This window comes from Salmo salar, chromosome 01 (genome assembly GCF_965601325.2).
Source record: "Salmo salar chromosome 01, fSalSal1, whole genome shotgun sequence".
In the NCBI taxonomy this organism is placed as follows: Eukaryota; Metazoa; Chordata; class Actinopteri; order Salmoniformes; family Salmonidae; genus Salmo; species Salmo salar.
In genome coordinates, this window is record NC_138291.1 from 133551187 (window position 1) to 133576494 (window position 25308).

The window sequence follows — 25308 nt, forward strand, 5'->3', positions numbered from 1 at the left end:
GGTAAGTGAACCAAAACTCAGACTTTTCAAGAGTCAGTTGAGAATTCTACCATGACCAGAGATTGCTGTTAACCTGGCAATCTCAAAAGAGATTTATTTCCTCATGGGGTTGCATACTTGTCAAAATGACTTGTTCAGAAGTTCCTGCATTGGCCGGGAATCGAACCCGGGCCTCCCACGTGGCAGGCGAGAATTCTACCACTGAACAACCAATGCTTTGCGATGCTGAAATAACCCCCACAGCTGGATATCGTATAAAAAAGCTTTAATTCAAAGCATATTTCCTGCTTTGTGGGCTCAGAGACATTGTACACCCTAATAAAATCAGTCTTTCCTCCCCGTCGGTGAATTGAACCCGGTCTCCCGCGTGACAGGCAGGGATACTCACCTCTATAATAACAAGGAGCAGGTGGGTTGGTTAGTTGAAAAAATGTGGAGCATTGGATACTATCCCTAAATTTGGAGAGTTGGGTGTTAACCCTTCAAACATAAACATCTGTAGAGACTGAATGGTTTGAGCTAGAGACTACTATGACCCATCTATGGAAAGCTGAGACCCTCACGGACACGTGCATGTAGTCGATTTTGCTCTATACCGCTGAAAAGTCACACGATAGTAGTTAGAAGGTGAGGTGTGTGTGGAAAATCCCAGGACATAGTCACAAAGGCCAAACTCAAGAGAGTTGTCACTGACTTGTTGGATATTCGTTTCCCATTTAACAACTAACACCTTGCACAAAGTAAATCACCTTACACACTGGAAATCTACAATTGATTCACAAAAGTCCACTGAGAATGCGTAAATGTCCAAATGGTAAGTGAACCCAAACTCAGACTTTTCAAGAGTCAGTTGAGAATTCTACCATGACCAGAGATTGCTGTTAACCTGGCAATCTCAAAAGAGATTTATTTCCTCATGGGGTTGCATACTTGTCAAAATGACTTGTTCAAAAGTTCCTGCATTGGCCGGGAATCGAACCCGGGCCTCCCGCGTGGCAGGCGAGAATTCTACCACTGAACAACCAATGCTTTGCGATGCTGAAATAACCCCCACAGCTGGATATCGTATAAAAAAGCTTTAATTCAAAGCATATTTCCAGCTTTGTGGGCTCAGAGACATTGTACACCCTAATAAAATCAGTCTTTCCTCCCCGTCGGTGAATTGAACCCGGTCTCCCGCGTGACAGGCAGGGATACTCACCTCTATAATAACAAGGAGCAGGTGGGTTGGTTAGTTGAAAAAATGTGGAGCATTGGATACTATCCCTAAATTTGGAGAGTTGGGTGTTAACCCTTCAAACATAAACATCTGTAGAGACTGAATGGTTTGAGCTAGAGACTACTATGACCCATCTATGGAAAGCTGAGACCCTCACGGACACGTACATGTAGTCGATTTTGCTCTATACCGCTCACAAGTCACACGAAAGTAGTTAGAAGGTGAGGTGTGTGTGGAAAATCCCAGGACATAGTCACAAAGGCCAAACTCAAGACAGTTGTCACTGACTTGTTGGATATTCATTTCCCATTTAACAACTAACACCTTGCACAAAGTAAATCACCTCACACACTGGAAATCTACAATGGATTCACAAAAGTCTACTGAGAATGCGTAAATGTCCAAACGGTAAGTGAACCCAAACTCAGACTTTTCAAGAGACAGTTGAGAATTCTACCATGACCAGAGATTGCTGTTAACCTGGCAATCTGAACAGCATTGGATACTATCCCTAAATTTGGAGAGTTGGGTGTTAACCCTTCAAACATAAACATCTGTAGAGACTGAATGGTTTGAGCTAGAGACTACTATGACCCATCTATGGAAAGCTGAGACCCTCACGGACACGTGCATGTAGTCGATTTTGCTCTATACCGCTGAAAAGTCACACGATAGTAGTTAGAAGGTGAGGTGTGTGTGGAAAATCCCAGGACATAGTCACAAAGGCCAAACTCAAGAGAGTTGTCACTGACTTGTTGGATATTCGTTTCCCATTTAACAACTAACACCTTGCACAAAGTAAATCACCTCACACACTGGAAATCTACAATTGATTCACAAAAGTCCACTGAGAATGCGTAAATGTCCAAACGGTAAGTGAACCAAAACTCAGACTTTTCAAGAGTCAGTTGAGAATTCTACCATGACCAGAGATTGCTGTTAACCTGGCAATCTCAAAAGAGATTTATTTCCTCATGGGGTTGCATACTTGTCAAAATGACTTGTTCAGAAGTTCCTGCATTGGCCGGGAATCGAACCCGGGCCTCCCACGTGGCAGGCGAGAATTCTACCACTGAACAACCAATGCTTTGCGATGCTGAAATAACCCCCACAGCTGGATATCGTATAAAAAAGCTTTAATTCAAAGCATATTTCCTGCTTTGTGGGCTCAGAGACATTGTACACCCTAATAAAATCAGTCTTTCCTCCCCGTCGGTGAATTGAACCCGGTCTCCCGCGTGACAGGCAGGGATACTCACCTCTATAATAACAAGGAGCAGGTGGGTTGGTTAGTTGAAAAAATGTGGAGCATTGGATACTATCCCTAAATTTGGAGAGTTGGGTGTTAACCCTTCAAACATAAACATCTGTAGAGACTGAATGGTTTGAGCTAGAGACTACTATGACCCATCTATGGAAAGCTGAGACCCTCACGGACACGTGCATGTAGTCGATTTTGCTCTATACCGCTGAAAAGTCACACGATAGTAGTTAGAAGGTGAGGTGTGTGTGGAAAATCCCAGGACATAGTCACAAAGGCCAAACTCAAGAGAGTTGTCACTGACTTGTTGGATATTCGTTTCCCATTTAACAACTAACACCTTGCACAAAGTAAATCACCTCACACACTGGAAATCTACAATTGATTCACAAAAGTCCACTGAGAATGCGTAAATGTCCAAACGGTAAGTGAACCCAAACTCAGACTTTTCAAGAGTCAGTTGAGAATTCTACCATGACCAGAGATTGCTGTTAACCTGGCAATCTCAAAAGAGATTTATTTCCTCATGGGGTTGCATACTTGTCAAAATGACTTGTTCAAAAGTTCCTGCATTGGCCGGGAATCGAACCCGGGCCTCCCGCGTGGCAGGCGAGAATTCTACCACTGAACAACCAATGCTTTGCGATGCTGAAATAACCCCCACAGCTGGATATCGTATAAAAAAGCTTTAATTCAAAGCATATTTCCAGCTTTGTGGGCTCAGAGACATTGTACACCCTAATAAAATCAGTCTTTCCTCCCCGTCGGTGAATTGAACCCGGTCTCCCGCGTGACAGGCAGGGATACTCACCTCTATAATAACAAGGAGCAGGTGGGTTGGTTAGTTGAAAAAATGTGGAGCATTGGATACTATCCCTAAATTTGGAGAGTTGGGTGTTAACACTTCAAACATAAACATCTGTAGAGACTGAATGGTTTGAGCTAGAGACTACTATGACCCATCTATGGAAAGCTGAGACCCTCACGGACACGTGCATGTAGTCGATTTTGCTCTATACCGCTCACAAGTCACACGATAGTAGTTAGAAGGTGAGGTGTGTGTGGAAAATCCCAGGACATAGTCACAAAGGCCAAACTCAAGACAGTTGTCACTGACTTGTTGGATATTCGTTTCCCATTCAACAACTAACACCTTGCACAAAGTAAATCACCTCACACACTGGAAATCTACAATTGATTCACAAAAGTCCACTGAGAATGCGTAAATGTCCAAACGGTAAGTGAACCCAAACTCAGACTTTTCAAGAGTCAGTTGAGAATTCTACCATGACCAGAGATTGCTGTTAACCTGGCAATCTCAAAAGAGATTTATTTCCTCATGGGGTTGCATACTTGTCAAAATGACTTGTTCAAAAGTTCCTGCATTGGCCGGGAATCGAACCCGGGCCTCCCGCGTGGCAGGCGAGAATTCTACCACTGAACAACCAATGCTTTGCGATGCTGAAATAACCCCCACAGCTGGATATCGTATAAAAAAGCTTTAATTCAAAGCATATTTCCTGCTTTGTGGGCTCAGAGACATTGTACACCCTAATAAAATCAGTCTTTCCTCCCCGTCGGTGAATTGAACCCGGTCTCCCGCGTGACAGGCAGGGATACTCACCTCTATAATAACAAGGAGCAGGTGGGTTGGTTAGTTGAAAAAATGTGGAGCATTGGATACTATCCCTAAATTTGGAGAGTTGGGTGTTAACACTTCAAACATAAACATCTGTAGAGACTGAATGGTTTGAGCTAGAGACTACTATGACCCATCTATGGAAAGCTGAGACCCTCACGGACACGTGCATGTAGTCGATTTTGCTCTATACCGCTCACAAGTCACACGATAGTAGTTAGAAGGTGAGGTGTGTGTGGAAAATCCCAGGACATAGTCACAAAGGCCAAACTCAAGACAGTTGTCACTGACTTGTTGGATATTCGTTTCCCATTTAACAACTAACACCTTGCACAAAGTAAATTACCTCACACACTGGAAATCTACAATGGATTCACAAAAGTCTACTGAGAATGCGTAAATGTCCAAACGGTAAGTGAACCCAAACTCAGACTTTTCAAGAGACAGTTGAGAATTCTACCATGAACAGAGATTGCTGTTAACCTGGCAATCTGAACAGCATTGGATACTATCCCTAAATTTGGAGAGTTTGTTGTTAACCCTTGCAACATAAACATCTGTAGAGACTGAATGGTTAGAGCTAGAGACTACTATGACCCATCTATGGAAATCTGACACCCTCACGGACACGTACATGTAGTCGATTTTGCTCTATACCGCTCACAAGTCACACGATAGTAGTTAGAAGGTGAGGTGTGTGTGGAAAATCCCAGGACATAGTCACAAAGGCCAAACTCAAGACAGTTGTCACTGACTTGTTGGATATTCGTTTCCCATTTAACAACTAACACCTTGCACAAAGTAAATCACCTCACACACTGGAAATCTACAATGGATTCACAAAAGTCTACTGAGAATGCGTAAATGTCCAAACGGTAAGTGAACCCAAACTCAGACTTTTCAAGAGTCAGTTGAGAATTCTACCATGACCAGAGATTGCTGTTAACCTGGCAATCTCAAAAGAGATTTATTTCCTCATGGGGTTGCATACTTGTCAAAATGACTTGTTCAAAAGTTCCTGCATTGGCCGGGAATCGAACCCAGGCCTCCCGCGTGGCAGGCGAGAATTCTACCACTGAACAACCAATGCTTTGCGATGCTGAAATAACCCCCACAGCTGGATATCGTATAAAAAAGCTTTAATTCAAAGGATATTTCCTGCTTTGTGGGCTCAGAGACATTGTACACCCTAATAAAATCAGTCTTTCCTCCCCGTCGGTGAATTGAACCCGGTCTCCCGCGTGACAGGCAGGGATACTCACCTCTATAATAACAAGGAGCAGGTGGGTTGGTTAGTTGAAAAAATGTGGAGCATTGGATACTATCCCTAAATTTGGAGAGTTGGGTGTTAACCCTTCAAACATAAACATCTGTAGAGACTGAATGGTTAGAGCTAGAGACTACTATGACCCATCTATGGAAAGCTGAGACCCTCACGGACATGTGCATGTAGTCGATTTTGCTCTATACCGCTGAAAAGTCACACGATAGTAGTTAGAAGGTGAGGTGTGTGTGGAAAATCCCAGGACATAGTCACAAAGGCCAAACTCAAGAGAGTTGTCACTGACTTGTTGGATATTCGTTTCCCATTTAACAACTAACACCTTGCACAAAGTAAATCACCTCACACACTGGAAATCTACAATGGATTCACAAAAGTCCACTGAGAATGCGTAAATGTCCAAACGGTAAGTGAACCCAAACTCAGACTTTTCAAGAGTCAGTTGAGAATTCTACCATGACCAGAGATTGCTGTTAACCTGGCAATCTCAAAAGAGATTTATTTCCTCATGGGGTTGCATACTTGTCAAAATGACTTGTTCAAAAGTTCCTGCATTGGCCGGGAATCGAACCCGGGCCTCCCGCGTGGCAGGCGAGAATTCTACCACTGAACAACCAATGCTTTGCGATGCTGAAATAACCCCCACAGCTGGATATCGTATAAAAAAGCTTTAATTCAAAGCATATTTCCTGCTTTGTGGGCTCAGAGACATTGTACACCCTAATAAAATCAGTCTTTCCTCCCCGTCGGTGAATTGAACCCGGTCTCCCGCGTGACAGGCAGGGATACTCACCTCTATAATAACAAGGAGCAGGTGGGTTGGTTAGTTGAAAAAATGTGGAGCATTGGATACTATCCCTAAATTTGGAGAGTTGGGTGTTAACACTTCAAACATAAACATCTGTAGAGACTGAATGGTTTGAGCTAGAGACTACTATGACCCATCTATGGAAAGCTGAGACCCTCACGGACACGTGCATGTAGTCGATTTTGCTCTATACCGCTCACAAGTCACACGATAGTAGTTAGAAGGTGAGGTGTGTGTGGAAAATCCCAGGACATAGTCACAAAGGCCAAACTCAAGACAGTTGTCACTGACTTGTTGGATATTCGTTTCCCATTTAACAACTAACACCTTGCACAAAGTAAATTACCTCACACACTGGAAATCTACAATGGATTCACAAAAGTCTACTGAGAATGCGTAAATGTCCAAACGGTAAGTGAACCCAAACTCAGACTTTTCAAGAGACAGTTGAGAATTCTACCATGAACAGAGATTGCTGTTAACCTGGCAATCTGAACAGCATTGGATACTATCCCTAAATTTGGAGAGTTTGTTGTTAACCCTTGCAACATAAACATCTGTAGAGACTGAATGGTTAGAGCTAGAGACTACTATGACCCATCTATGGAAATCTGACACCCTCACGGACACGTACATGTAGTCGATTTTGCTCTATACCGCTCACAAGTCACACGATAGTAGTTAGAAGGTGAGGTGTGTGTGGAAAATCCCAGGACATAGTCACAAAGGCCAAACTCAAGACAGTTGTCACTGACTTGTTGGATATTCGTTTCCCATTTAACAACTAACACCTTGCACAAAGTAAATCACCTCACACACTGGAAATCTACAATTGATTCACAAAAGTCCACTGAGAATGCGTAAATGTCCAAACGGTAAGTGAACCCAAACTCAGACTTTTCAAGAGTCAGTTGAGAATTCTACCATGACCAGAGATTGCTGTTAACCTGGCAATCTCAAAAGAGATTTATTTCCTCATGGGGTTGCATACTTGTCAAAATGACTTGTTCAAAAGTTCCTGCATTGGCCGGGAATCGAACCCGGGCCTCCCGCGTCGCAGGCGAGAATTCTACCACTGAACAACCAATGCTTTGCGATGCTGAAATAACCCCCACAGCTGGATATCGTATAAAAAAGCTTTAATTCAAAGCATATTTCCAGCTTTGTGGGCTCAGAGACATTGTACACCCTAATAAAATCAGTCTTTCCTCCCCGTCGGTGAATTGAACCCGGTCTCCCGCGTGACAGGCAGGGATACTCACCTCTATAATAACAAGGAGCAGGTGGGTTGGTTAGTTGAAAAAATGTGGAGCATTGGATACTATCCCTAAATTTGGAGAGTTGGGTGTTAACCCTTCAAACATAAACATCTGTAGAGACTGAATGGTTTGAGCTAGAGACTACTATGACCCATCTATGGAAAGCTGAGACCCTCACGGACACGTGCATGTAGTCGATTTTGCTCTATACCGCTGAAAAGTCACACGATAGTAGTTAGAAGGTGAGGTGTGTGTGGAAAATCCCAGGACATAGTCACAAAGGCCAAACTCAAGAGAGTTGTCACTGACTTGTTGGATATTCGTTTCCCATTTAACAACTAACACCTTGCACAAAGTAAATCACCTCACACACTGGAAATCTACAATTGATTCACAAAAGTCCACTGAGAATGCGTAAATGTCCAAACGGTAAGTGAACCCAAACTCAGACTTTTCAAGAGTCAGTTGAGAATTCTACCATGACCAGAGATTGCTGTTAACCTGGCAATCTCAAAAGAGATTTATTTCCTCATGGGGTTGCATACTTGTCAAAATGACTTGTTCAAAAGTTCCTGCATTGGCCGGGAATCGAACCCGGGCCTCCCGCGTGGCAGGCGAGAATTCTACCACTGAACAACCAATGCTTTGCGATGCTGAAATAACCCCCACAGCTGGATATCGTATAAAAAAGCTTTAATTCAAAGCATATTTCCTGCTTTGTGGGCTCAGAGACATTGTACACCCTAATAAAATCAGTCTTTCCTCCCCGTCGGTGAATTGAACCCGGTCTCCCGCGTGACAGGCAGGGATACTCACCTCTATAATAACAAGGAGCAGGTGGGTTGGTTAGTTGAAAAAATGTGGAGCATTGGATACTATCCCTAAATTTGGAGAGTTGGGTGTTAACACTTCAAACATAAACATCTGTAGAGACTGAATGGTTTGAGCTAGAGACTACTATGACCCATCTATGGAAAGCTGAGACCCTCACGGACACGTGCATGTAGTCGATTTTGCTCTATACCGCTCACAAGTCACACGATAGTAGTTAGAAGGTGAGGTGTGTGTGGAAAATCCCAGGACATAGTCACAAAGGCCAAACTCAAGACAGTTGTCACTGACTTGTTGGATATTCGTTTCCCATTTAACAACTAACACCTTGCACAAAGTAAATTACCTCACACACTGGAAATCTACAATGGATTCACAAAAGTCTACTGAGAATGCGTAAATGTCCAAACGGTAAGTGAACCCAAACTCAGACTTTTCAAGAGACAGTTGAGAATTCTACCATGAACAGAGATTGCTGTTAACCTGGCAATCTGAACAGCATTGGATACTATCCCTAAATTTGGAGAGTTTGTTGTTAACCCTTGCAACATAAACATCTGTAGAGACTGAATGGTTAGAGCTAGAGACTACTATGACCCATCTATGGAAATCTGACACCCTCACGGACACGTACATGTAGTCGATTTTGCTCTATACCGCTCACAAGTCACACGATAGTAGTTAGAAGGTGAGGTGTGTGTGGAAAATCCCAGGACATAGTCACAAAGGCCAAACTCAAGACAGTTGTCACTGACTTGTTGGATATTCGTTTCCCATTTAACAACTAACACCTTGCACAAAGTAAATCACCTCACACACTGGAAATCTACAATGGATTCACAAAAGTCTACTGAGAATGCGTAAATGTCCAAACGGTAAGTGAACCCAAACTCAGACTTTTCAAGAGTCAGTTGAGAATTCTACCATGACCAGAGATTGCTGTTAACCTGGCAATCTCAAAAGAGATTTATTTCCTCATGGGGTTGCATACTTGTCAAAATGACTTGTTCAAAAGTTCCTGCATTGGCCGGGAATCGAACCCAGGCCTCCCGCGTGGCAGGCGAGAATTCTACCACTGAACAACCAATGCTTTGCGATGCTGAAATAACCCCCACAGCTGGATATCGTATAAAAAAGCTTTAATTCAAAGGATATTTCCTGCTTTGTGGGCTCAGAGACATTGTACACCCTAATAAAATCAGTCTTTCCTCCCCGTCGGTGAATTGAACCCGGTCTCCCGCGTGACAGGCAGGGATACTCACCTCTATAATAACAAGGAGCAGGTGGGTTGGTTAGTTGAAAAAATGTGGAGCATTGGATACTATCCCTAAATTTGGAGAGTTGGGTGTTAACCCTTCAAACATAAACATCTGTAGAGACTGAATGGTTAGAGCTAGAGACTACTATGACCCATCTATGGAAAGCTGAGACCCTCACGGACATGTGCATGTAGTCGATTTTGCTCTATACCGCTGAAAAGTCACACGATAGTAGTTAGAAGGTGAGGTGTGTGTGGAAAATCCCAGGACATAGTCACAAAGGCCAAACTCAAGAGAGTTGTCACTGACTTGTTGGATATTCGTTTCCCATTTAACAACTAACACCTTGCACAAAGTAAATCACCTCACACACTGGAAATCTACAATGGATTCACAAAAGTCCACTGAGAATGCGTAAATGTCCAAACGGTAAGTGAACCCAAACTCAGACTTTTCAAGAGTCAGTTGAGAATTCTACCATGACCAGAGATTGCTGTTAACCTGGCAATCTCAAAAGAGATTTATTTCCTCATGGGGTTGCATACTTGTCAAAATGACTTGTTCAAAAGTTCCTGCATTGGCCGGGAATCGAACCCGGGCCTCCCGCGTGGCAGGCGAGAATTCTACCACTGAACAACCAATGCTTTGCGATGCTGAAATAACCCCCACAGCTGGATATCGTATAAAAAAGCTTTAATTCAAAGCATATTTCCTGCTTTGTGGGCTCAGAGACATTGTACACCCTAATAAAATCAGTCTTTCCTCCCCGTCGGTGAATTGAACCCGGTCTCCCGCGTGACAGGCAGGGATACTCACCTCTATAATAACAAGGAGCAGGTGGGTTGGTTAGTTGAAAAAATGTGGAGCATTGGATACTATCCCTAAATTTGGAGAGTTGGGTGTTAACACTTCAAACATAAACATCTGTAGAGACTGAATGGTTTGAGCTAGAGACTACTATGACCCATCTATGGAAAGCTGAGACCCTCACGGACACGTGCATGTAGTCGATTTTGCTCTATACCGCTCACAAGTCACACGATAGTAGTTAGAAGGTGAGGTGTGTGTGGAAAATCCCAGGACATAGTCACAAAGGCCAAACTCAAGACAGTTGTCACTGACTTGTTGGATATTCGTTTCCCATTTAACAACTAACACCTTGCACAAAGTAAATTACCTCACACACTGGAAATCTACAATGGATTCACAAAAGTCTACTGAGAATGCGTAAATGTCCAAACGGTAAGTGAACCCAAACTCAGACTTTTCAAGAGACAGTTGAGAATTCTACCATGAACAGAGATTGCTGTTAACCTGGCAATCTGAACAGCATTGGATACTATCCCTAAATTTGGAGAGTTTGTTGTTAACCCTTGCAACATAAACATCTGTAGAGACTGAATGGTTAGAGCTAGAGACTACTATGACCCATCTATGGAAATCTGACACCCTCACGGACACGTACATGTAGTCGATTTTGCTCTATACCGCTCACAAGTCACACGATAGTAGTTAGAAGGTGAGGTGTGTGTGGAAAATCCCAGGACATAGTCACAAAGGCCAAACTCAAGACAGTTGTCACTGACTTGTTGGATATTCGTTTCCCATTTAACAACTAACACCTTGCACAAAGTAAATCACCTCACACACTGGAAATCTACAATTGATTCACAAAAGTCCACTGAGAATGCGTAAATGTCCAAACGGTAAGTGAACCCAAACTCAGACTTTTCAAGAGTCAGTTGAGAATTCTACCATGACCAGAGATTGCTGTTAACCTGGCAATCTCAAAAGAGATTTATTTCCTCATGGGGTTGCATACTTGTCAAAATGACTTGTTCAAAAGTTCCTGCATTGGCCGGGAATCGAACCCGGGCCTCCCGCGTCGCAGGCGAGAATTCTACCACTGAACAACCAATGCTTTGCGATGCTGAAATAACCCCCACAGCTGGATATCGTATAAAAAAGCTTTAATTCAAAGCATATTTCCAGCTTTGTGGGCTCAGAGACATTGTACACCCTAATAAAATCAGTCTTTCCTCCCCGTCGGTGAATTGAACCCGGTCTCCCGCGTGACAGGCAGGGATACTCACCTCTATAATAACAAGGAGCAGGTGGGTTGGTTAGTTGAAAAAATGTGGAGCATTGGATACTATCCCTAAATTTGGAGAGTTGGGTGTTAACCCTTCAAACATAAACATCTGTAGAGACTGAATGGTTTGAGCTAGAGACTACTATGACCCATCTATGGAAAGCTGAGACCCTCACGGACACGTGCATGTAGTCGATTTTGCTCTATACCGCTGAAAAGTCACACGATAGTAGTTAGAAGGTGAGGTGTGTGTGGAAAATCCCAGGACATAGTCACAAAGGCCAAACTCAAGAGAGTTGTCACTGACTTGTTGGATATTCGTTTCCCATTTAACAACTAACACCTTGCACAAAGTAAATCACCTCACACACTGGAAATCTACAATTGATTCACAAAAGTCCACTGAGAATGCGTAAATGTCCAAACGGTAAGTGAACCCAAACTCAGACTTTTCAAGAGTCAGTTGAGAATTCTACCATGACCAGAGATTGCTGTTAACCTGGCAATCTCAAAAGAGATTTATTTCCTCATGGGGTTGCATACTTGTCAAAATGACTTGTTCAAAAGTTCCTGCATTGGCCGGGAATCGAACCCGGGCCTCCCGCGTGGCAGGCGAGAATTCTACCACTGAACAACCAATGCTTTGCGATGCTGAAATAACCCCCACAGCTGGATATCGTATAAAAAAGCTTTAATTCAAAGCATATTTCCTGCTTTGTGGGCTCAGAGACATTGTACACCCTAATAAAATCAGTCTTTCCTCCCCGTCGGTGAATTGAACCCGGTCTCCCGCGTGACAGGCAGGGATACTCACCTCTATAATAACAAGGAGCAGGTGGGTTGGTTAGTTGAAAAAATGTGGAGCATTGGATACTATCCCTAAATTTGGAGAGTTGGGTGTTAACACTTCAAACATAAACATCTGTAGAGACTGAATGGTTTGAGCTAGAGACTACTATGACCCATCTATGGAAAGCTGAGACCCTCACGGACACGTGCATGTAGTCGATTTTGCTCTATACCGCTCACAAGTCACACGATAGTAGTTAGAAGGTGAGGTGTGTGTGGAAAATCCCAGGACATAGTCACAAAGGCCAAACTCAAGACAGTTGTCACTGACTTGTTGGATATTCGTTTCCCATTTAACAACTAACACCTTGCACAAAGTAAATTACCTCACACACTGGAAATCTACAATGGATTCACAAAAGTCTACTGAGAATGCGTAAATGTCCAAACGGTAAGTGAACCCAAACTCAGACTTTTCAAGAGACAGTTGAGAATTCTACCATGAACAGAGATTGCTGTTAACCTGGCAATCTGAACAGCATTGGATACTATCCCTAAATTTGGAGAGTTTGTTGTTAACCCTTGCAACATAAACATCTGTAGAGACTGAATGGTTAGAGCTAGAGACTACTATGACCCATCTATGGAAATCTGACACCCTCACGGACACGTACATGTAGTCGATTTTGCTCTATACCGCTCACAAGTCACACGATAGTAGTTAGAAGGTGAGGTGTGTGTGGAAAATCCCAGGACATAGTCACAAAGGCCAAACTCAAGACAGTTGTCACTGACTTGTTGGATATTCGTTTCCCATTTAACAACTAACACCTTGCACAAAGTAAATCACCTCACACACTGGAAATCTACAATGGATTCACAAAAGTCTACTGAGAATGCGTAAATGTCCAAACGGTAAGTGAACCCAAACTCAGACTTTTCAAGAGTCAGTTGAGAATTCTACCATGACCAGAGATTGCTGTTAACCTGGCAATCTCAAAAGAGATTTATTTCCTCATGGGGTTGCATACTTGTCAAAATGACTTGTTCAAAAGTTCCTGCATTGGCCGGGAATCGAACCCAGGCCTCCCGCGTGGCAGGCGAGAATTCTACCACTGAACAACCAATGCTTTGCGATGCTGAAATAACCCCCACAGCTGGATATCGTATAAAAAAGCTTTAATTCAAAGGATATTTCCTGCTTTGTGGGCTCAGAGACATTGTACACCCTAATAAAATCAGTCTTTCCTCCCCGTCGGTGAATTGAACCCGGTCTCCCGCGTGACAGGCAGGGATACTCACCTCTATAATAACAAGGAGCAGGTGGGTTGGTTAGTTGAAAAAATGTGGAGCATTGGATACTATCCCTAAATTTGGAGAGTTGGGTGTTAACCCTTCAAACATAAACATCTGTAGAGACTGAATGGTTAGAGCTAGAGACTACTATGACCCATCTATGGAAAGCTGAGACCCTCACGGACATGTGCATGTAGTCGATTTTGCTCTATACCGCTGAAAAGTCACACGATAGTAGTTAGAAGGTGAGGTGTGTGTGGAAAATCCCAGGACATAGTCACAAAGGCCAAACTCAAGAGAGTTGTCACTGACTTGTTGGATATTCGTTTCCCATTTAACAACTAACACCTTGCACAAAGTAAATCACCTCACACACTGGAAATCTACAATGGATTCACAAAAGTCCACTGAGAATGCGTAAATGTCCAAACGGTAAGTGAACCCAAACTCAGACTTTTCAAGAGTCAGTTGAGAATTCTACCATGACCAGAGATTGCTGTTAACCTGGCAATCTCAAAAGAGATTTATTTCCTCATGGGGTTGCATACTTGTCAAAATGACTTGTTCAAAAGTTCCTGCATTGGCCGGGAATCGAACCCGGGCCTCCCGCGTGGCAGGCGAGAATTCTACCACTGAACAACCAATGCTTTGCGATGCTGAAATAACCCCCACAGCTGGATATCGTATAAAAAAGCTTTAATTCAAAGCATATTTCCTGCTTTGTGGGCTCAGAGACATTGTACACCCTAATAAAATCAGTCTTTCCTCCCCGTCGGTGAATTGAACCCGGTCTCCCGCGTGACAGGCAGGGATACTCACCTCTATAATAACAAGGAGCAGGTGGGTTGGTTAGTTGAAAAAATGTGGAGCATTGGATACTATCCCTAAATTTGGAGAGTTGGGTGTTAACACTTCAAACATAAACATCTGTAGAGACTGAATGGTTTGAGCTAGAGACTACTATGACCCATCTATGGAAAGCTGAGACCCTCACGGACACGTGCATGTAGTCGATTTTGCTCTATACCGCTCACAAGTCACACGATAGTAGTTAGAAGGTGAGGTGTGTGTGGAAAATCCCAGGACATAGTCACAAAGGCCAAACTCAAGACAGTTGTCACTGACTTGTTGGATATTCGTTTCCCATTTAACAACTAACACCTTGCACAAAGTAAATTACCTCACACACTGGAAATCTACAATGGATTCACAAAAGTCTACTGAGAATGCGTAAATGTCCAAACGGTAAGTGAACCCAAACTCAGACTTTTCAAGAGACAGTTGAGAATTCTACCATGAACAGAGATTGCTGTTAACCTGGCAATCTGAACAGCATTGGATACTATCCCTAAATTTGGAGAGTTTGTTGTTAACCCTTGCAACATAAACATCTGTAGAGACTGAATGGTTAGAGCTAGAGACTACTATGACCCATCTATGGAAATCTGACACCCTCACGGACACGTACATGTAGTCGATTTTGCTCTATACCGCTCACAAGTCACACGATAGTAGTTAGAAGGTGAGGTGTGTGTGGAAAATCCCAGGACATAGTCACAAAGGCCAAACTCAAGACAGTTGTCACTGACTTGTTGGATATTCGTTTCCCATTTAACAACTAACACCTTGCACAAAGTAAATCACCTCACACACTGGAAATCTACAATGGATTCACAAAAGTCTACTGAGAATGCGTAAATGTCCAAACGGTAAGTGAACCCAAACTCAGACTTTTCAAGAGTCAGTTGAGAATTCTACCATGACCAGAGATTGCTGTTAACCTGGCAATCTCAAAAGAGATTTATTTCCTCATGGGGTTGCATACTTGTCAAAATGACTTGTTCAAAAGTTCCTGCATTGGCCGGGAATCGAACCCAGGCCTCCCGCGTGGCAGGCGAGAATTCTACCACTGAACAACCAATGCTTTGCGATGCTGAAATAACCCCCACAGCTGGATATCGTATAAAAAAGCTTTAATTCAAAGGATATTTCCTGCTTTGTGGGCTCAGAGACATTGTACACCCTAATAAAATCAGTCTTTCCTCCCCGTCGGTGAATTGAACCCGGTCTCCCGCGTGACAGGCAGGGATACTCACCTCTATAATAACAAGGAGCAGGTGGGTTGGTTAGTTGAAAAAATGTGGAGCATTGGATACTATCCCTAAATTTGGAGAGTTGGGTGTTAACCCTTCAAACATAAACATCTGTAGAGACTGAATGGTTAGAGCTAGAGACTACTATGACCCATCTATGGAAAGCTGAGACCCTCACGGACATGTGCATGTAGTCGATTTTGCTCTATACCGCTGAAAAGTCACACGATAGTAGTTAGAAGGTGAGGTGTGTGTGGAAAATCCCAGGACATAGTCACAAAGGCCAAACTCAAGAGAGTTGTCACTGACTTGTTGGATATTCGTTTCCCATTTAACAACTAACACCTTGCACAAAGTAAATCACCTCACACACTGGAAATCTACAATGGATTCACAAAAGTCCACTGAGAATGCGTAAATGTCCAAACGGTAAGTGAACCCAAACTCAGACTTTTCAAGAGTCAGTTGAGAATTCTACCATGACCAGAGATTGCTGTTAACCTGGCAATCTCAAAAGAGATTTATTTCCTCATGGGGTTGCATACTTGTCAAAATGACTTGTTCAAAAGTTCCTGCATTGGCCGGGAATCGAACCCGGGCCTCCCGCGTGGCAGGCGAGAATTCTACCACTGAACAACCAATGCTTTGCGATGCTGAAATAACCCCCACAGCTGGATATCGTATAAAAAAGCTTTAATTCAAAGCATATTTCCTGCTTTGTGGGCTTAGAGACATTGTACACCCTAATAAAATCAGTCTTTCCTCCCCGTCGGTGAATTGAACCCGGTCTCCCGCGTGACAGGCAGGGATACTCACCTCTATAATAACAAGGAGCAGGTGGGTTGGTTAGTTGAAAAAATGTGGAGCATTGGATACTATCCCTAAATTTGGAGAGTTGGGTGTTAACACTTCAAACATAAACATCTGTAGAGACTGAATGGTTAGAGCTAGAGACTACTATGACCCATCTATGGAAAGCTGAGACCCTCACGGACATGTGCATGTAGTCGATTTTGCTCTATACCGCTGAAAAGTCACACGATAGTAGTTAGAAGGTGAGGTGTGTGTGGAAAATCCCAGGACATAGTCACAAAGGCCAAACTCAAGAGAGTTGTCACTGACTTGTTGGATATTCGTTTCCCATTTAACAACTAACACCTTGCACAAAGTAAATCACCTCACACACTGGAAATCTACAATTGATTCACAAAAGTCCACTGAGAATGCGTAAATGTCCAAACGGTAAGTGAACCCAAACTCAGACTTTTCAAGAGTCAGTTGAGAATTCTACCATGACCAGAGATTGCTGTTAACCTGGCAATCTCAAAAGAGATTTATTTCCTCATGGGGTTGCATACTTGTCAAAATGACTTGTTCAAAAGTTCCTGCATTGGCCGGGAATCGAACCCAGGCCTCCCGCGTGGCAGGCGAGAATTCTACCACTGAACAACCAATGCTTTGCGATGCTGAAATAACCCCCACAGCTGGATATCGTATAAAAAAGCTTTAATTCAAAGGATATTTCCTGCTTTGTGGGCTCAGAGACATTGTACACCCTAATAAAATCAGTCTTTCCTCCCCGTCGGTGAATTGAACCCGGTCTCCCGCGTGACAGGCAGGGATACTCACCTCTATAATAACAAGGAGCAGGTGGGTTGGTTAGTTGAAAAAATGTGGAGCATTGGATACTATCCCTAAATTTGGAGAGTTGGGTGTTAACCCTTCAAACATAAACATCTGTAGAGACTGAATGGTTAGAGCTAGAGACTACTATGACCCATCTATGGAAAGCTGAGACCCTCACGGACATGTGCATGTAGTCGATTTTGCTCTATACCGCTCAGAAGTCACACGATAGTAGTTAGAAGGTGAGGTGTGTGTGGAAAATCCCAGGACATAGTCACAAAGGCCAAACTCAAGACAGTTGTCACTGACTTGTTGGATATTCGTTTCCCATTTAATAACTAACACCTTGCACAAAGTAAATTACCTCACACACTGGAAATCTACAATGGATTCACAAAAGTCTACTGAGAATGCGTAAATGTCCAAACGGTAAGTGAACCCAAACTCAGACTTTTCAAGAGACAGTTGAGAATTCTACCATGAACAGAGATTGCTGTTAACCTGGCAATCTGAACAGCATTGGATACTATCCCTAAATTTGGAGAGTTTGTTGTTAACCCTTGCAACATAAACATCTGTAGAGACTGAATGGTTAGAGCTAGAGACTACTATGACCCATCTATGGAAATCTGACACCCTCACGGACACGTACATGTAGTCGATTTTGCTCTATACCGCTCACAAGTCACACGATAGTAGTTAGAAGGTGAGGTGTGTGTGGAAAATCCCAGGACATAGTCACAAAGGCCAAACTCAAGACAGTTGTCACTGACTTGTTGGATATTCGTTTCCCATTTAACAACTAACACCTTGCACAAAGTAAATCACCTCAAACACTGGAAATCTACAATGGATTCACAAAAGTCTACTGAGAATGCGTAAATGTCCAAACGGTAAGTGAACCCAAACTCAGACTTTTCAAGAGTCAGTTGAGAATTCTACCATGACCAGAGATTGCTGTTAACCTGGCAATCTCAAAAGAGATTTCTTCCTCAGGGGGTTGCATACTTGTCAAAATGACTTGTTCAAAAGTTCCTACATTGGCCGGGAATCGAACTCGGGCCACCCGCGTGGCAGGCCAGAATTCTACCACTGAACAACCAATGCCTCGCAATGCTGAAATAACCCCCACAGCTGGATATCGTATCAAAAAGCTTTAATTCAAAGGATATTTCCTGCTTTGTGGGCTCAGAGACATTGTACACCCTAATAAAATCAACCTTTCCTCCCCGTCGGGGAATTGAACCCCGGTCTCCCGCGTGACAGGCGGGGATCCTCACCACTATACTAACGAGGAGCATGTGGGTTGGTTAGTTGAAAAAATGAGGAGCATTGGATACTATCCCTAAATTTCGAGAGTTGGGTGTTAACCCTTCCAACAAAAACATCTGTAGAGACTGAATGGTTAGAGCTACTATGACCCATCTATGGAAATCTGAGACCCTCACGGACACGTACATGTAGTCGATTTTGCTCTATACCGCTCACAAGTCACACGATAGTAGTTAGAAGGTGAGGTGTGTGTGGAAAATCCCAGGACATAGTCACAAAGGCCAAACTCAAGACAGTTGTCACTGACTTGTTGGATATTCGTTTCCCATTTAACAACTAACACCTTGCACAAAGTAAATCACCTCACACACTGGAAATCTACAATGGATTCACAAAAGTCTACTGAGAATGCGTAAATGTCCAAACGGTAAGTGAACCCAATCTCAGACTTTTCAAGAGACAGTTGAGAATTCTACCATGACCAGAGATTGCTGTTAACCTGGCAATCTGAACAGCATTGGATACTATCCCTAAATTTGGAGAGTTTGGTGTTAACCCTTGCAACATAAACATCTGTAGAGACTGAATGGTTAGAGCTAGAGACTACTATGACCCATCTATGGAAATCTGAGACCCTCACGGACACGTACATGTAGTCGATTTTGCTCTATACCGCTCACAAGTCACACGATAGTAGTTAGAAGGTGAGGTGTGTGTGGAAAATCCCAGGACATAGTCACAAAGGCCAAACTCAAGACAGTTGTCACTGACTTGTTGGATATTCGTTTCCCATTTAACAACTAACACCTTGCACAAAGTAAATCACCTCACACACTGGAAATCTACAATGGATTCACAAAAGTCTACTGAGAATGCGTAAATGTCCAAACGGTAAGTGAACCCAAACTCAGACTTTTCAAGAGTCAGTTGAGAATTCTACCATGACCAGAGATTGCTGTTAACCTGGCAATCTCAAAAGAGATTTCTTCCTCAGGGGGTTGCATACTTGTCAAAATGACTTGTTCAAAAGTTCCTACATTGGCCGGGAATCGAACCCGGGCCACCCGCGTGGCAGGCCAGAATTCTACCACTGAACAACCAACGCCTTGCAATGCTGGAAAAACCCCCACAGCTGGATATCGTATCAAAAAGCTTTAATTCAAAGGATATTTCCTGCTTTGTGGGCTCAGAGACGTTGTACACCCTAATAAAATCAATCTTTCCTCCCCGTCGGGGAATTGAACCCCGGTCTCCCGCGTGACAGGCGGGGATACTCAATACTATACTAACGAGGAGCAGGTGGGTTGGTTAGTTGAAAAAATGTGGAGCATTGGATACTATCCCTAAATTTCGAGAGTTGGGTGTTAACCCTTCCAACAAAAACATCTGTAGAGACTGAATGGTTAGAGCTACTATGACCCATCTATGGAAATCTGAGACCCTCACGGACACGTACATGTAGTCGATTTTGCTCTATACCGCTCACAAGTCACACGATAGTAGTTAGAAGGTGAGGTGTGTGTGGAAAATCCCAGGACATAGTCACAAAGGCCAAACTCAAGACAGTTGTCACTGACTTGTTGGATATTCGTTTCCCATTTAACAACTAACACCTTGCACAAAGTAAATCACCTCACACACTGGAAATCTACAATGGATTCACAAAAGTCTACTGAGAATGCGTAAATGTCCAAACGGTAAGTGAACCCAAACTCAGACTTTTCAAGAGTCAGTTGAGAATTCTACCATGACCAGAGATTGCTGTTAACCTGGCAATCTCAAAAGAGATTTCTTCCTCAGGGGGTTGCATACTTGTCAAAATGACTTGTTCAAAAGTTCCTACATTGGCCGGGAATCGAACCCGGGCCACCCGCGTGGCAGGCCAGAATTCTACCACTGAACAACCAACGCCTTGCAATGCTGGAAAAACCCCCACAGCTGGATATCGTATCAAAAAGCTTTAATTCAAAGGATATTTCCTGCTTTGTGGGCTCAGAGACGTTGTACACCCTAATAAAATCAATCTTTCCTCCCCGTCGGGGAATTGAACCCCGGTCTCCCGCGTGACAGGCGGGGATACTCAATACTATACTAACGAGGAGCAGGTGGGTTGGTTAGTTGAAAAAATGTGGAGCATTGGATACTATCCCTAAATTTCGAGAGTTGGGTGTTAACCCTTCCAACAAAAACATCTGTAGAGACTGAATGGTTAGAGCTACTATGACCCATCTATGGAAATCTGAGACCCTCACGGACACGTACATGTAGTCGATTTTGCTCTATACCGCTCACAAGTCACACGATAGTAGTTAGAAGGTGAGGTGTGTGTGGAAAATCCCAGGACATAGTCACAAAGGCCAAACTCAAGACAGTTGTCACTGACTTGTTGGATATTCGTTTCCCATTTAACAACTAACACCTTGCACAAAGTAAATCACCTCACACACTGGAAATCTACAATGGATTCACAAAAGTCTACTGAGAATGCGTAAATGTCCAAACGGTAAGTGAACCCAAACTCAGACTTTTCAAGAGACAGTTGAGAATTCTACCATGACCAGAGATTGCTGTTAACCTGGCAATCTGAACAGCATTGGATACTATCCCTAAATTTGGAGAGTTTGGTGTTAACCCTTGCAACATAAACATCTGTAGAGACTGAATGGTTAGAGCTAGAGACTACTATGACCCATCTATGGAAATCTGAGACCCTCACGGACACGTACAAGTAGTCGATTTTGCTCTATACCGCTCACAAGTCACACGATAGTAGTTAGAAGGTGAGGTGTGTGTGGAAAATCCCAGGACATAGTCACAAAGGCCAAACTCAAGACAGTTGTCACTGACTTGTTGGATATTCGTTTCCCATTTAACAACTAACACCTTGCACAAAGTAAATCACCTCACACACTGGAAATCTACAATGGATTCACAAAAGTCTACTAAGAATGCGTAAATGTCCAAACGGTAAGTGAACCCAAACTCAGACTTTTCAAGAGTCAGTTGAGAATTCTACCATGACCAGAGATTGCTGTTAACCTGGCAATCTCAAAAGAGATTTCTTCCTCAGGGGGTTGCATACTTGTCAAAATGACTTGTTCAAAAGTTCCTACATTGGCCGGGAATCGAACTCGGGCCACCCGCGTGGCAGGCCAGAATTCTACCACTGAACAACCAATGCCTCGCAATGCTGAAATAACCCCCACAGCTGGATATCGTATCAAAAAGCTTTAATTCAAAGGATATTTCCTGCTTTGTGGGCTCAGAGACATTGTACACCCTAATAAAATCAGTCTTTCCTCCCCGTCGGTGAATTGAACCCGGTCTCCCGCGTGACAGGCAGGGATACTCACCTCTATAATAACAAGGAGCAGGTGGGTTGGTTAGTTGAAAAAATGTGGAGCATTGGATACTATCCCTAAATTTGGAGAGTTGGGTGTTAACCCTTCAAACATAAACATCTGTAGAGACTGAATGGTTAGAGCTAGAGACTACTATGACCCATCTATGGAAAGCTGAGACCCTCACGGACATGTGCATGTAGTCGATTTTGCTCTATACCGCTGAAAAGTCACACGATAGTAGTTAGAAGGTGAGGTGTGTGTGGAAAATCCCAGGACATAGTCACAAAGGCCAAACTCAAGAGAGTTGTCACTGACTTGTTGGATATTCGTTTCCCATTTAACAACTAACACCTTGCACAAAGTAAATCACCTCACACACTGGAAATCTACAATGGATTCACAAAAGTCCACTGAGAATGCGTAAATGTCCAAACGGTAAGTGAACCCAAACTCAGACTTTTCAAGAGTCAGTTGAGAATTCTACCATGACCAGAGATTGCTGTTAACCTGGCAATCTCAAAAGAGATTTATTTCCTCATGGGGTTGCATACTTGTCAAAATGACTTGTTCAAAAGTTCCTGCATTGGCCGGGAATCGAACCCGGGCCTCCCGCGTGGCAGGCGAGAATTCTACCACTGAACAACCAATGCTTTGCGATGCTGAAATAACCCCCACAGCTGGATATCGTATAAAAAAGCTTTAATTCAAAGCATATTTCCTGCTTTGTGGGCTTAGAGACATTGTACACCCTAATAAAATCAGTCTTTCCTCCCCGTCGGTGAATTGAAGCCGGTCTCCCGCGTGACAGGCAGGGATACTCACCTCTATAATAACAAGGAGCAGGTGGGTTGGTTAGTTGAAAAAATGTGGAGCATTGGATACTATCCCTAAATTTGGAGAGTTGGGTGTTAACACTTCAAACATAAACATCTGTAGAGACTGAATGGTTAGAGCTAGAGACTACTATGACCCATCTATGGAAAGCTGAGACCCTCACGGACATGTGCATGTAGTCGATTTTGCTCTATACCGCTGAAAAGTCACACGATAGTAGTTAGAAGGTGAGGTGTGTGTGGAAAATCCCAGGACATAGTCACAAAGGCCAAACTCAAGAGAGTTGTCACTGACTTGTTGGATATTCGTTTCCCATTTAACAACTAACACCTTGCACAAAGTAAATCACCTCACACACTGGAAATCTACAATTGATTCACAAAAGTCCACTGAGAATGCGTAAATGTCCAAACGGTAAGTGAACCCAAACTCAGACTTTTCAAGAGTCAGTTGAGAATTCTACCATGACCAGAGATTGCTGTTAACCTGGCAATCTCAAAAGAGATTTATTTCCTCATGGGGTTGCATACTTGTCAAAATGACTTGTTCAAAAGTTCCTGCATTGGCCGGGAATCGAAACCAGGCCTCCCGCGTGGCAGGCGAGAATTCTACCACTGAACAACCAATGCTTTGCGATGCTGAAATAACCCCCACAGCTGGATATCGTATAAAAAAGCTTTAATTCAAAGGATATTTCCTGCTTTGTGGGCTCAGAGACATTGTACACCCTAATAAAATCAGTCTTTCCTCCCCGTCGGTGAATTGAACCCGGTCTCCCGCGTGACAGGCAGGGATACTCACCTCTATAATAACAAGGAGCAGGTGGGTTGGTTAGTTGAAAAAATGTGGAGCATTGGATACTATCCCTAAATTTGGAGAGTTGGGTGTTAACCCTTCAAACATAAACATCTGTAGAGACTGAATGGTTAGAGCTAGAGACTACTATGACCCATCTATGGAAAGCTGAGACCCTCACGGACATGTGCATGTAGTCGATTTTGCTCTATACCGCTGAAAAGTCACACGATAGTAGTTAGAAGGTGAGGTGTGTGTGGAAAATCCCAGGACATAGTCACAAAGGCCAAACTCAAGAGAGTTGTCACTGACTTGTTGGATATTCGTTTCCCATTTAACAACTAACACCTTGCACAAAGTAAATCACCTCACACACTGGAAATCTACAATGGATTCACAAAAGTCCACTGAGAATGCGTAAATGTCCAAACGGTAAGTGAACCCAAACTCAGACTTTTCAAGAGTCAGTTGAGAATTCTACCATGACCAGAGATTGCTGTTAACCTGGCAATCTCAAAAGAGATTTATTTCCTCATGGGGTTGCATACTTGTCAAAATGACTTGTTCAAAAGTTCCTGCATTGGCCGGGAATCGAACCCGGGCCTCCCGCGTGGCAGGCGAGAATTCTACCACTGAACAACCAATGCTTTGCGATGCTGAAATAACCCCCACAGCTGGATATCGTATAAAAAAGCTTTAATTCAAAGCATATTTCCTGCTTTGTGGGCTTAGAGACATTGTACACCCTAATAAAATCAGTCTTTCCTCCCCGTCGGTGAATTGAACCCGGTCTCCCGCGTGACAGGCAGGGATACTCACCTCTATAATAACAAGGAGCAGGTGGGTTGGTTAGTTGAAAAAATGTGGAGCATTGGATACTATCCCTAAATTTGGAGAGTTGGGTGTTAACCCTTCAAACATAAACATCTGTAGAGACTGAATGGTTAGAGCTAGAGACTACTATGACCCATCTATGGAAAGCTGAGACCCTCACGGACATGTGCATGTAGTCGATTTTGCTCTATACCGCTGAAAAGTCACACGATAGTAGTTAGAAGGTGAGGTGTGTGTGGAAAATCCCAGGACATAGTCACAAAGGCCAAACTCAAGAGAGTTGTCACTGACTTGTTGGATATTCGTTTCCCATTTAACAACTAACACCTTGCACAAAGTAAATCACCTCACACACTGGAAATCTACAATGGATTCACAAAAGTCCACTGAGAATGCGTAAATGTCCAAACGGTAAGTGAACCCAAACTCAGACTTTTCAAGAGTCAGTTGAGAATTCTACCATGACCAGAGATTGCTGTTAACCTGGCAATCTCAAAAGAGATTTATTTCCTCATGGGGTTGCATACTTGTCAAAATGACTTGTTCAAAAGTTCCTGCATTGGCCGGGAATCGAACCCGGGCCTCCCGCGTGGCAGGCGAGAATTCTACCACTGAACAACCAATGCTTTGCGATGCTGAAATAACCCCCACAGCTGGATATCGTATAAAAAAGCTTTAATTCAAAGCATATTTCCTGCTTTGTGGGCTTAGAGACATTGTACACCCTAATAAAATCAGTCTTTCCTCCCCGTCGGTGAATTGAACCCGGTCTCCC

General features: G+C 43.2%; 1 long non-coding RNA gene and 14 other non-coding genes across 15 annotated transcripts in view; all 15 read right to left on the reverse strand.

Annotated features, from left to right (window-relative positions):
* The window catches only part of LOC145884207 (uncharacterized), a 271188-nt gene that overhangs the window by 85973 nt on the left and 159907 nt on the right, over positions 1 to 25308 (reverse strand). The gene's annotated exons all lie outside the window — the stretch shown is intronic.
* Positions 959 to 1029, reverse strand: trnag-gcc (transfer RNA glycine (anticodon GCC)). Its single transcript has one exon. It is a non-coding gene; the product is annotated as a tRNA-Gly (tRNA).
* On the reverse strand, positions 3049 to 3119 carry trnag-gcc (transfer RNA glycine (anticodon GCC)). Its single transcript has one exon. It is a non-coding gene; the product is annotated as a tRNA-Gly (tRNA).
* On the reverse strand, positions 3862 to 3932 carry trnag-gcc (transfer RNA glycine (anticodon GCC)). The gene has a single exon. It is a non-coding gene; the product is annotated as a tRNA-Gly (tRNA).
* trnag-gcc (transfer RNA glycine (anticodon GCC)) lies at positions 5952 to 6022 on the reverse strand. Its single transcript has one exon. It is a non-coding gene; the product is annotated as a tRNA-Gly (tRNA).
* trnar-gcg (transfer RNA arginine (anticodon GCG)) lies at positions 7229 to 7299 on the reverse strand. Its single transcript has one exon. It is a non-coding gene; the product is annotated as a tRNA-Arg (tRNA).
* Positions 8042 to 8112, reverse strand: trnag-gcc (transfer RNA glycine (anticodon GCC)). The gene has a single exon. It is a non-coding gene; the product is annotated as a tRNA-Gly (tRNA).
* trnag-gcc (transfer RNA glycine (anticodon GCC)) lies at positions 10132 to 10202 on the reverse strand. Its single transcript has one exon. It is a non-coding gene; the product is annotated as a tRNA-Gly (tRNA).
* On the reverse strand, positions 11409 to 11479 carry trnar-gcg (transfer RNA arginine (anticodon GCG)). The gene has a single exon. It is a non-coding gene; the product is annotated as a tRNA-Arg (tRNA).
* On the reverse strand, positions 12222 to 12292 carry trnag-gcc (transfer RNA glycine (anticodon GCC)). The gene has a single exon. It is a non-coding gene; the product is annotated as a tRNA-Gly (tRNA).
* On the reverse strand, positions 14312 to 14382 carry trnag-gcc (transfer RNA glycine (anticodon GCC)). Its single transcript has one exon. It is a non-coding gene; the product is annotated as a tRNA-Gly (tRNA).
* On the reverse strand, positions 16402 to 16472 carry trnag-gcc (transfer RNA glycine (anticodon GCC)). The gene has a single exon. It is a non-coding gene; the product is annotated as a tRNA-Gly (tRNA).
* Positions 22650 to 22720, reverse strand: trnag-gcc (transfer RNA glycine (anticodon GCC)). Its single transcript has one exon. It is a non-coding gene; the product is annotated as a tRNA-Gly (tRNA).
* Positions 24276 to 24346, reverse strand: trnag-gcc (transfer RNA glycine (anticodon GCC)). The gene has a single exon. It is a non-coding gene; the product is annotated as a tRNA-Gly (tRNA).
* Positions 25089 to 25159, reverse strand: trnag-gcc (transfer RNA glycine (anticodon GCC)). Its single transcript has one exon. It is a non-coding gene; the product is annotated as a tRNA-Gly (tRNA).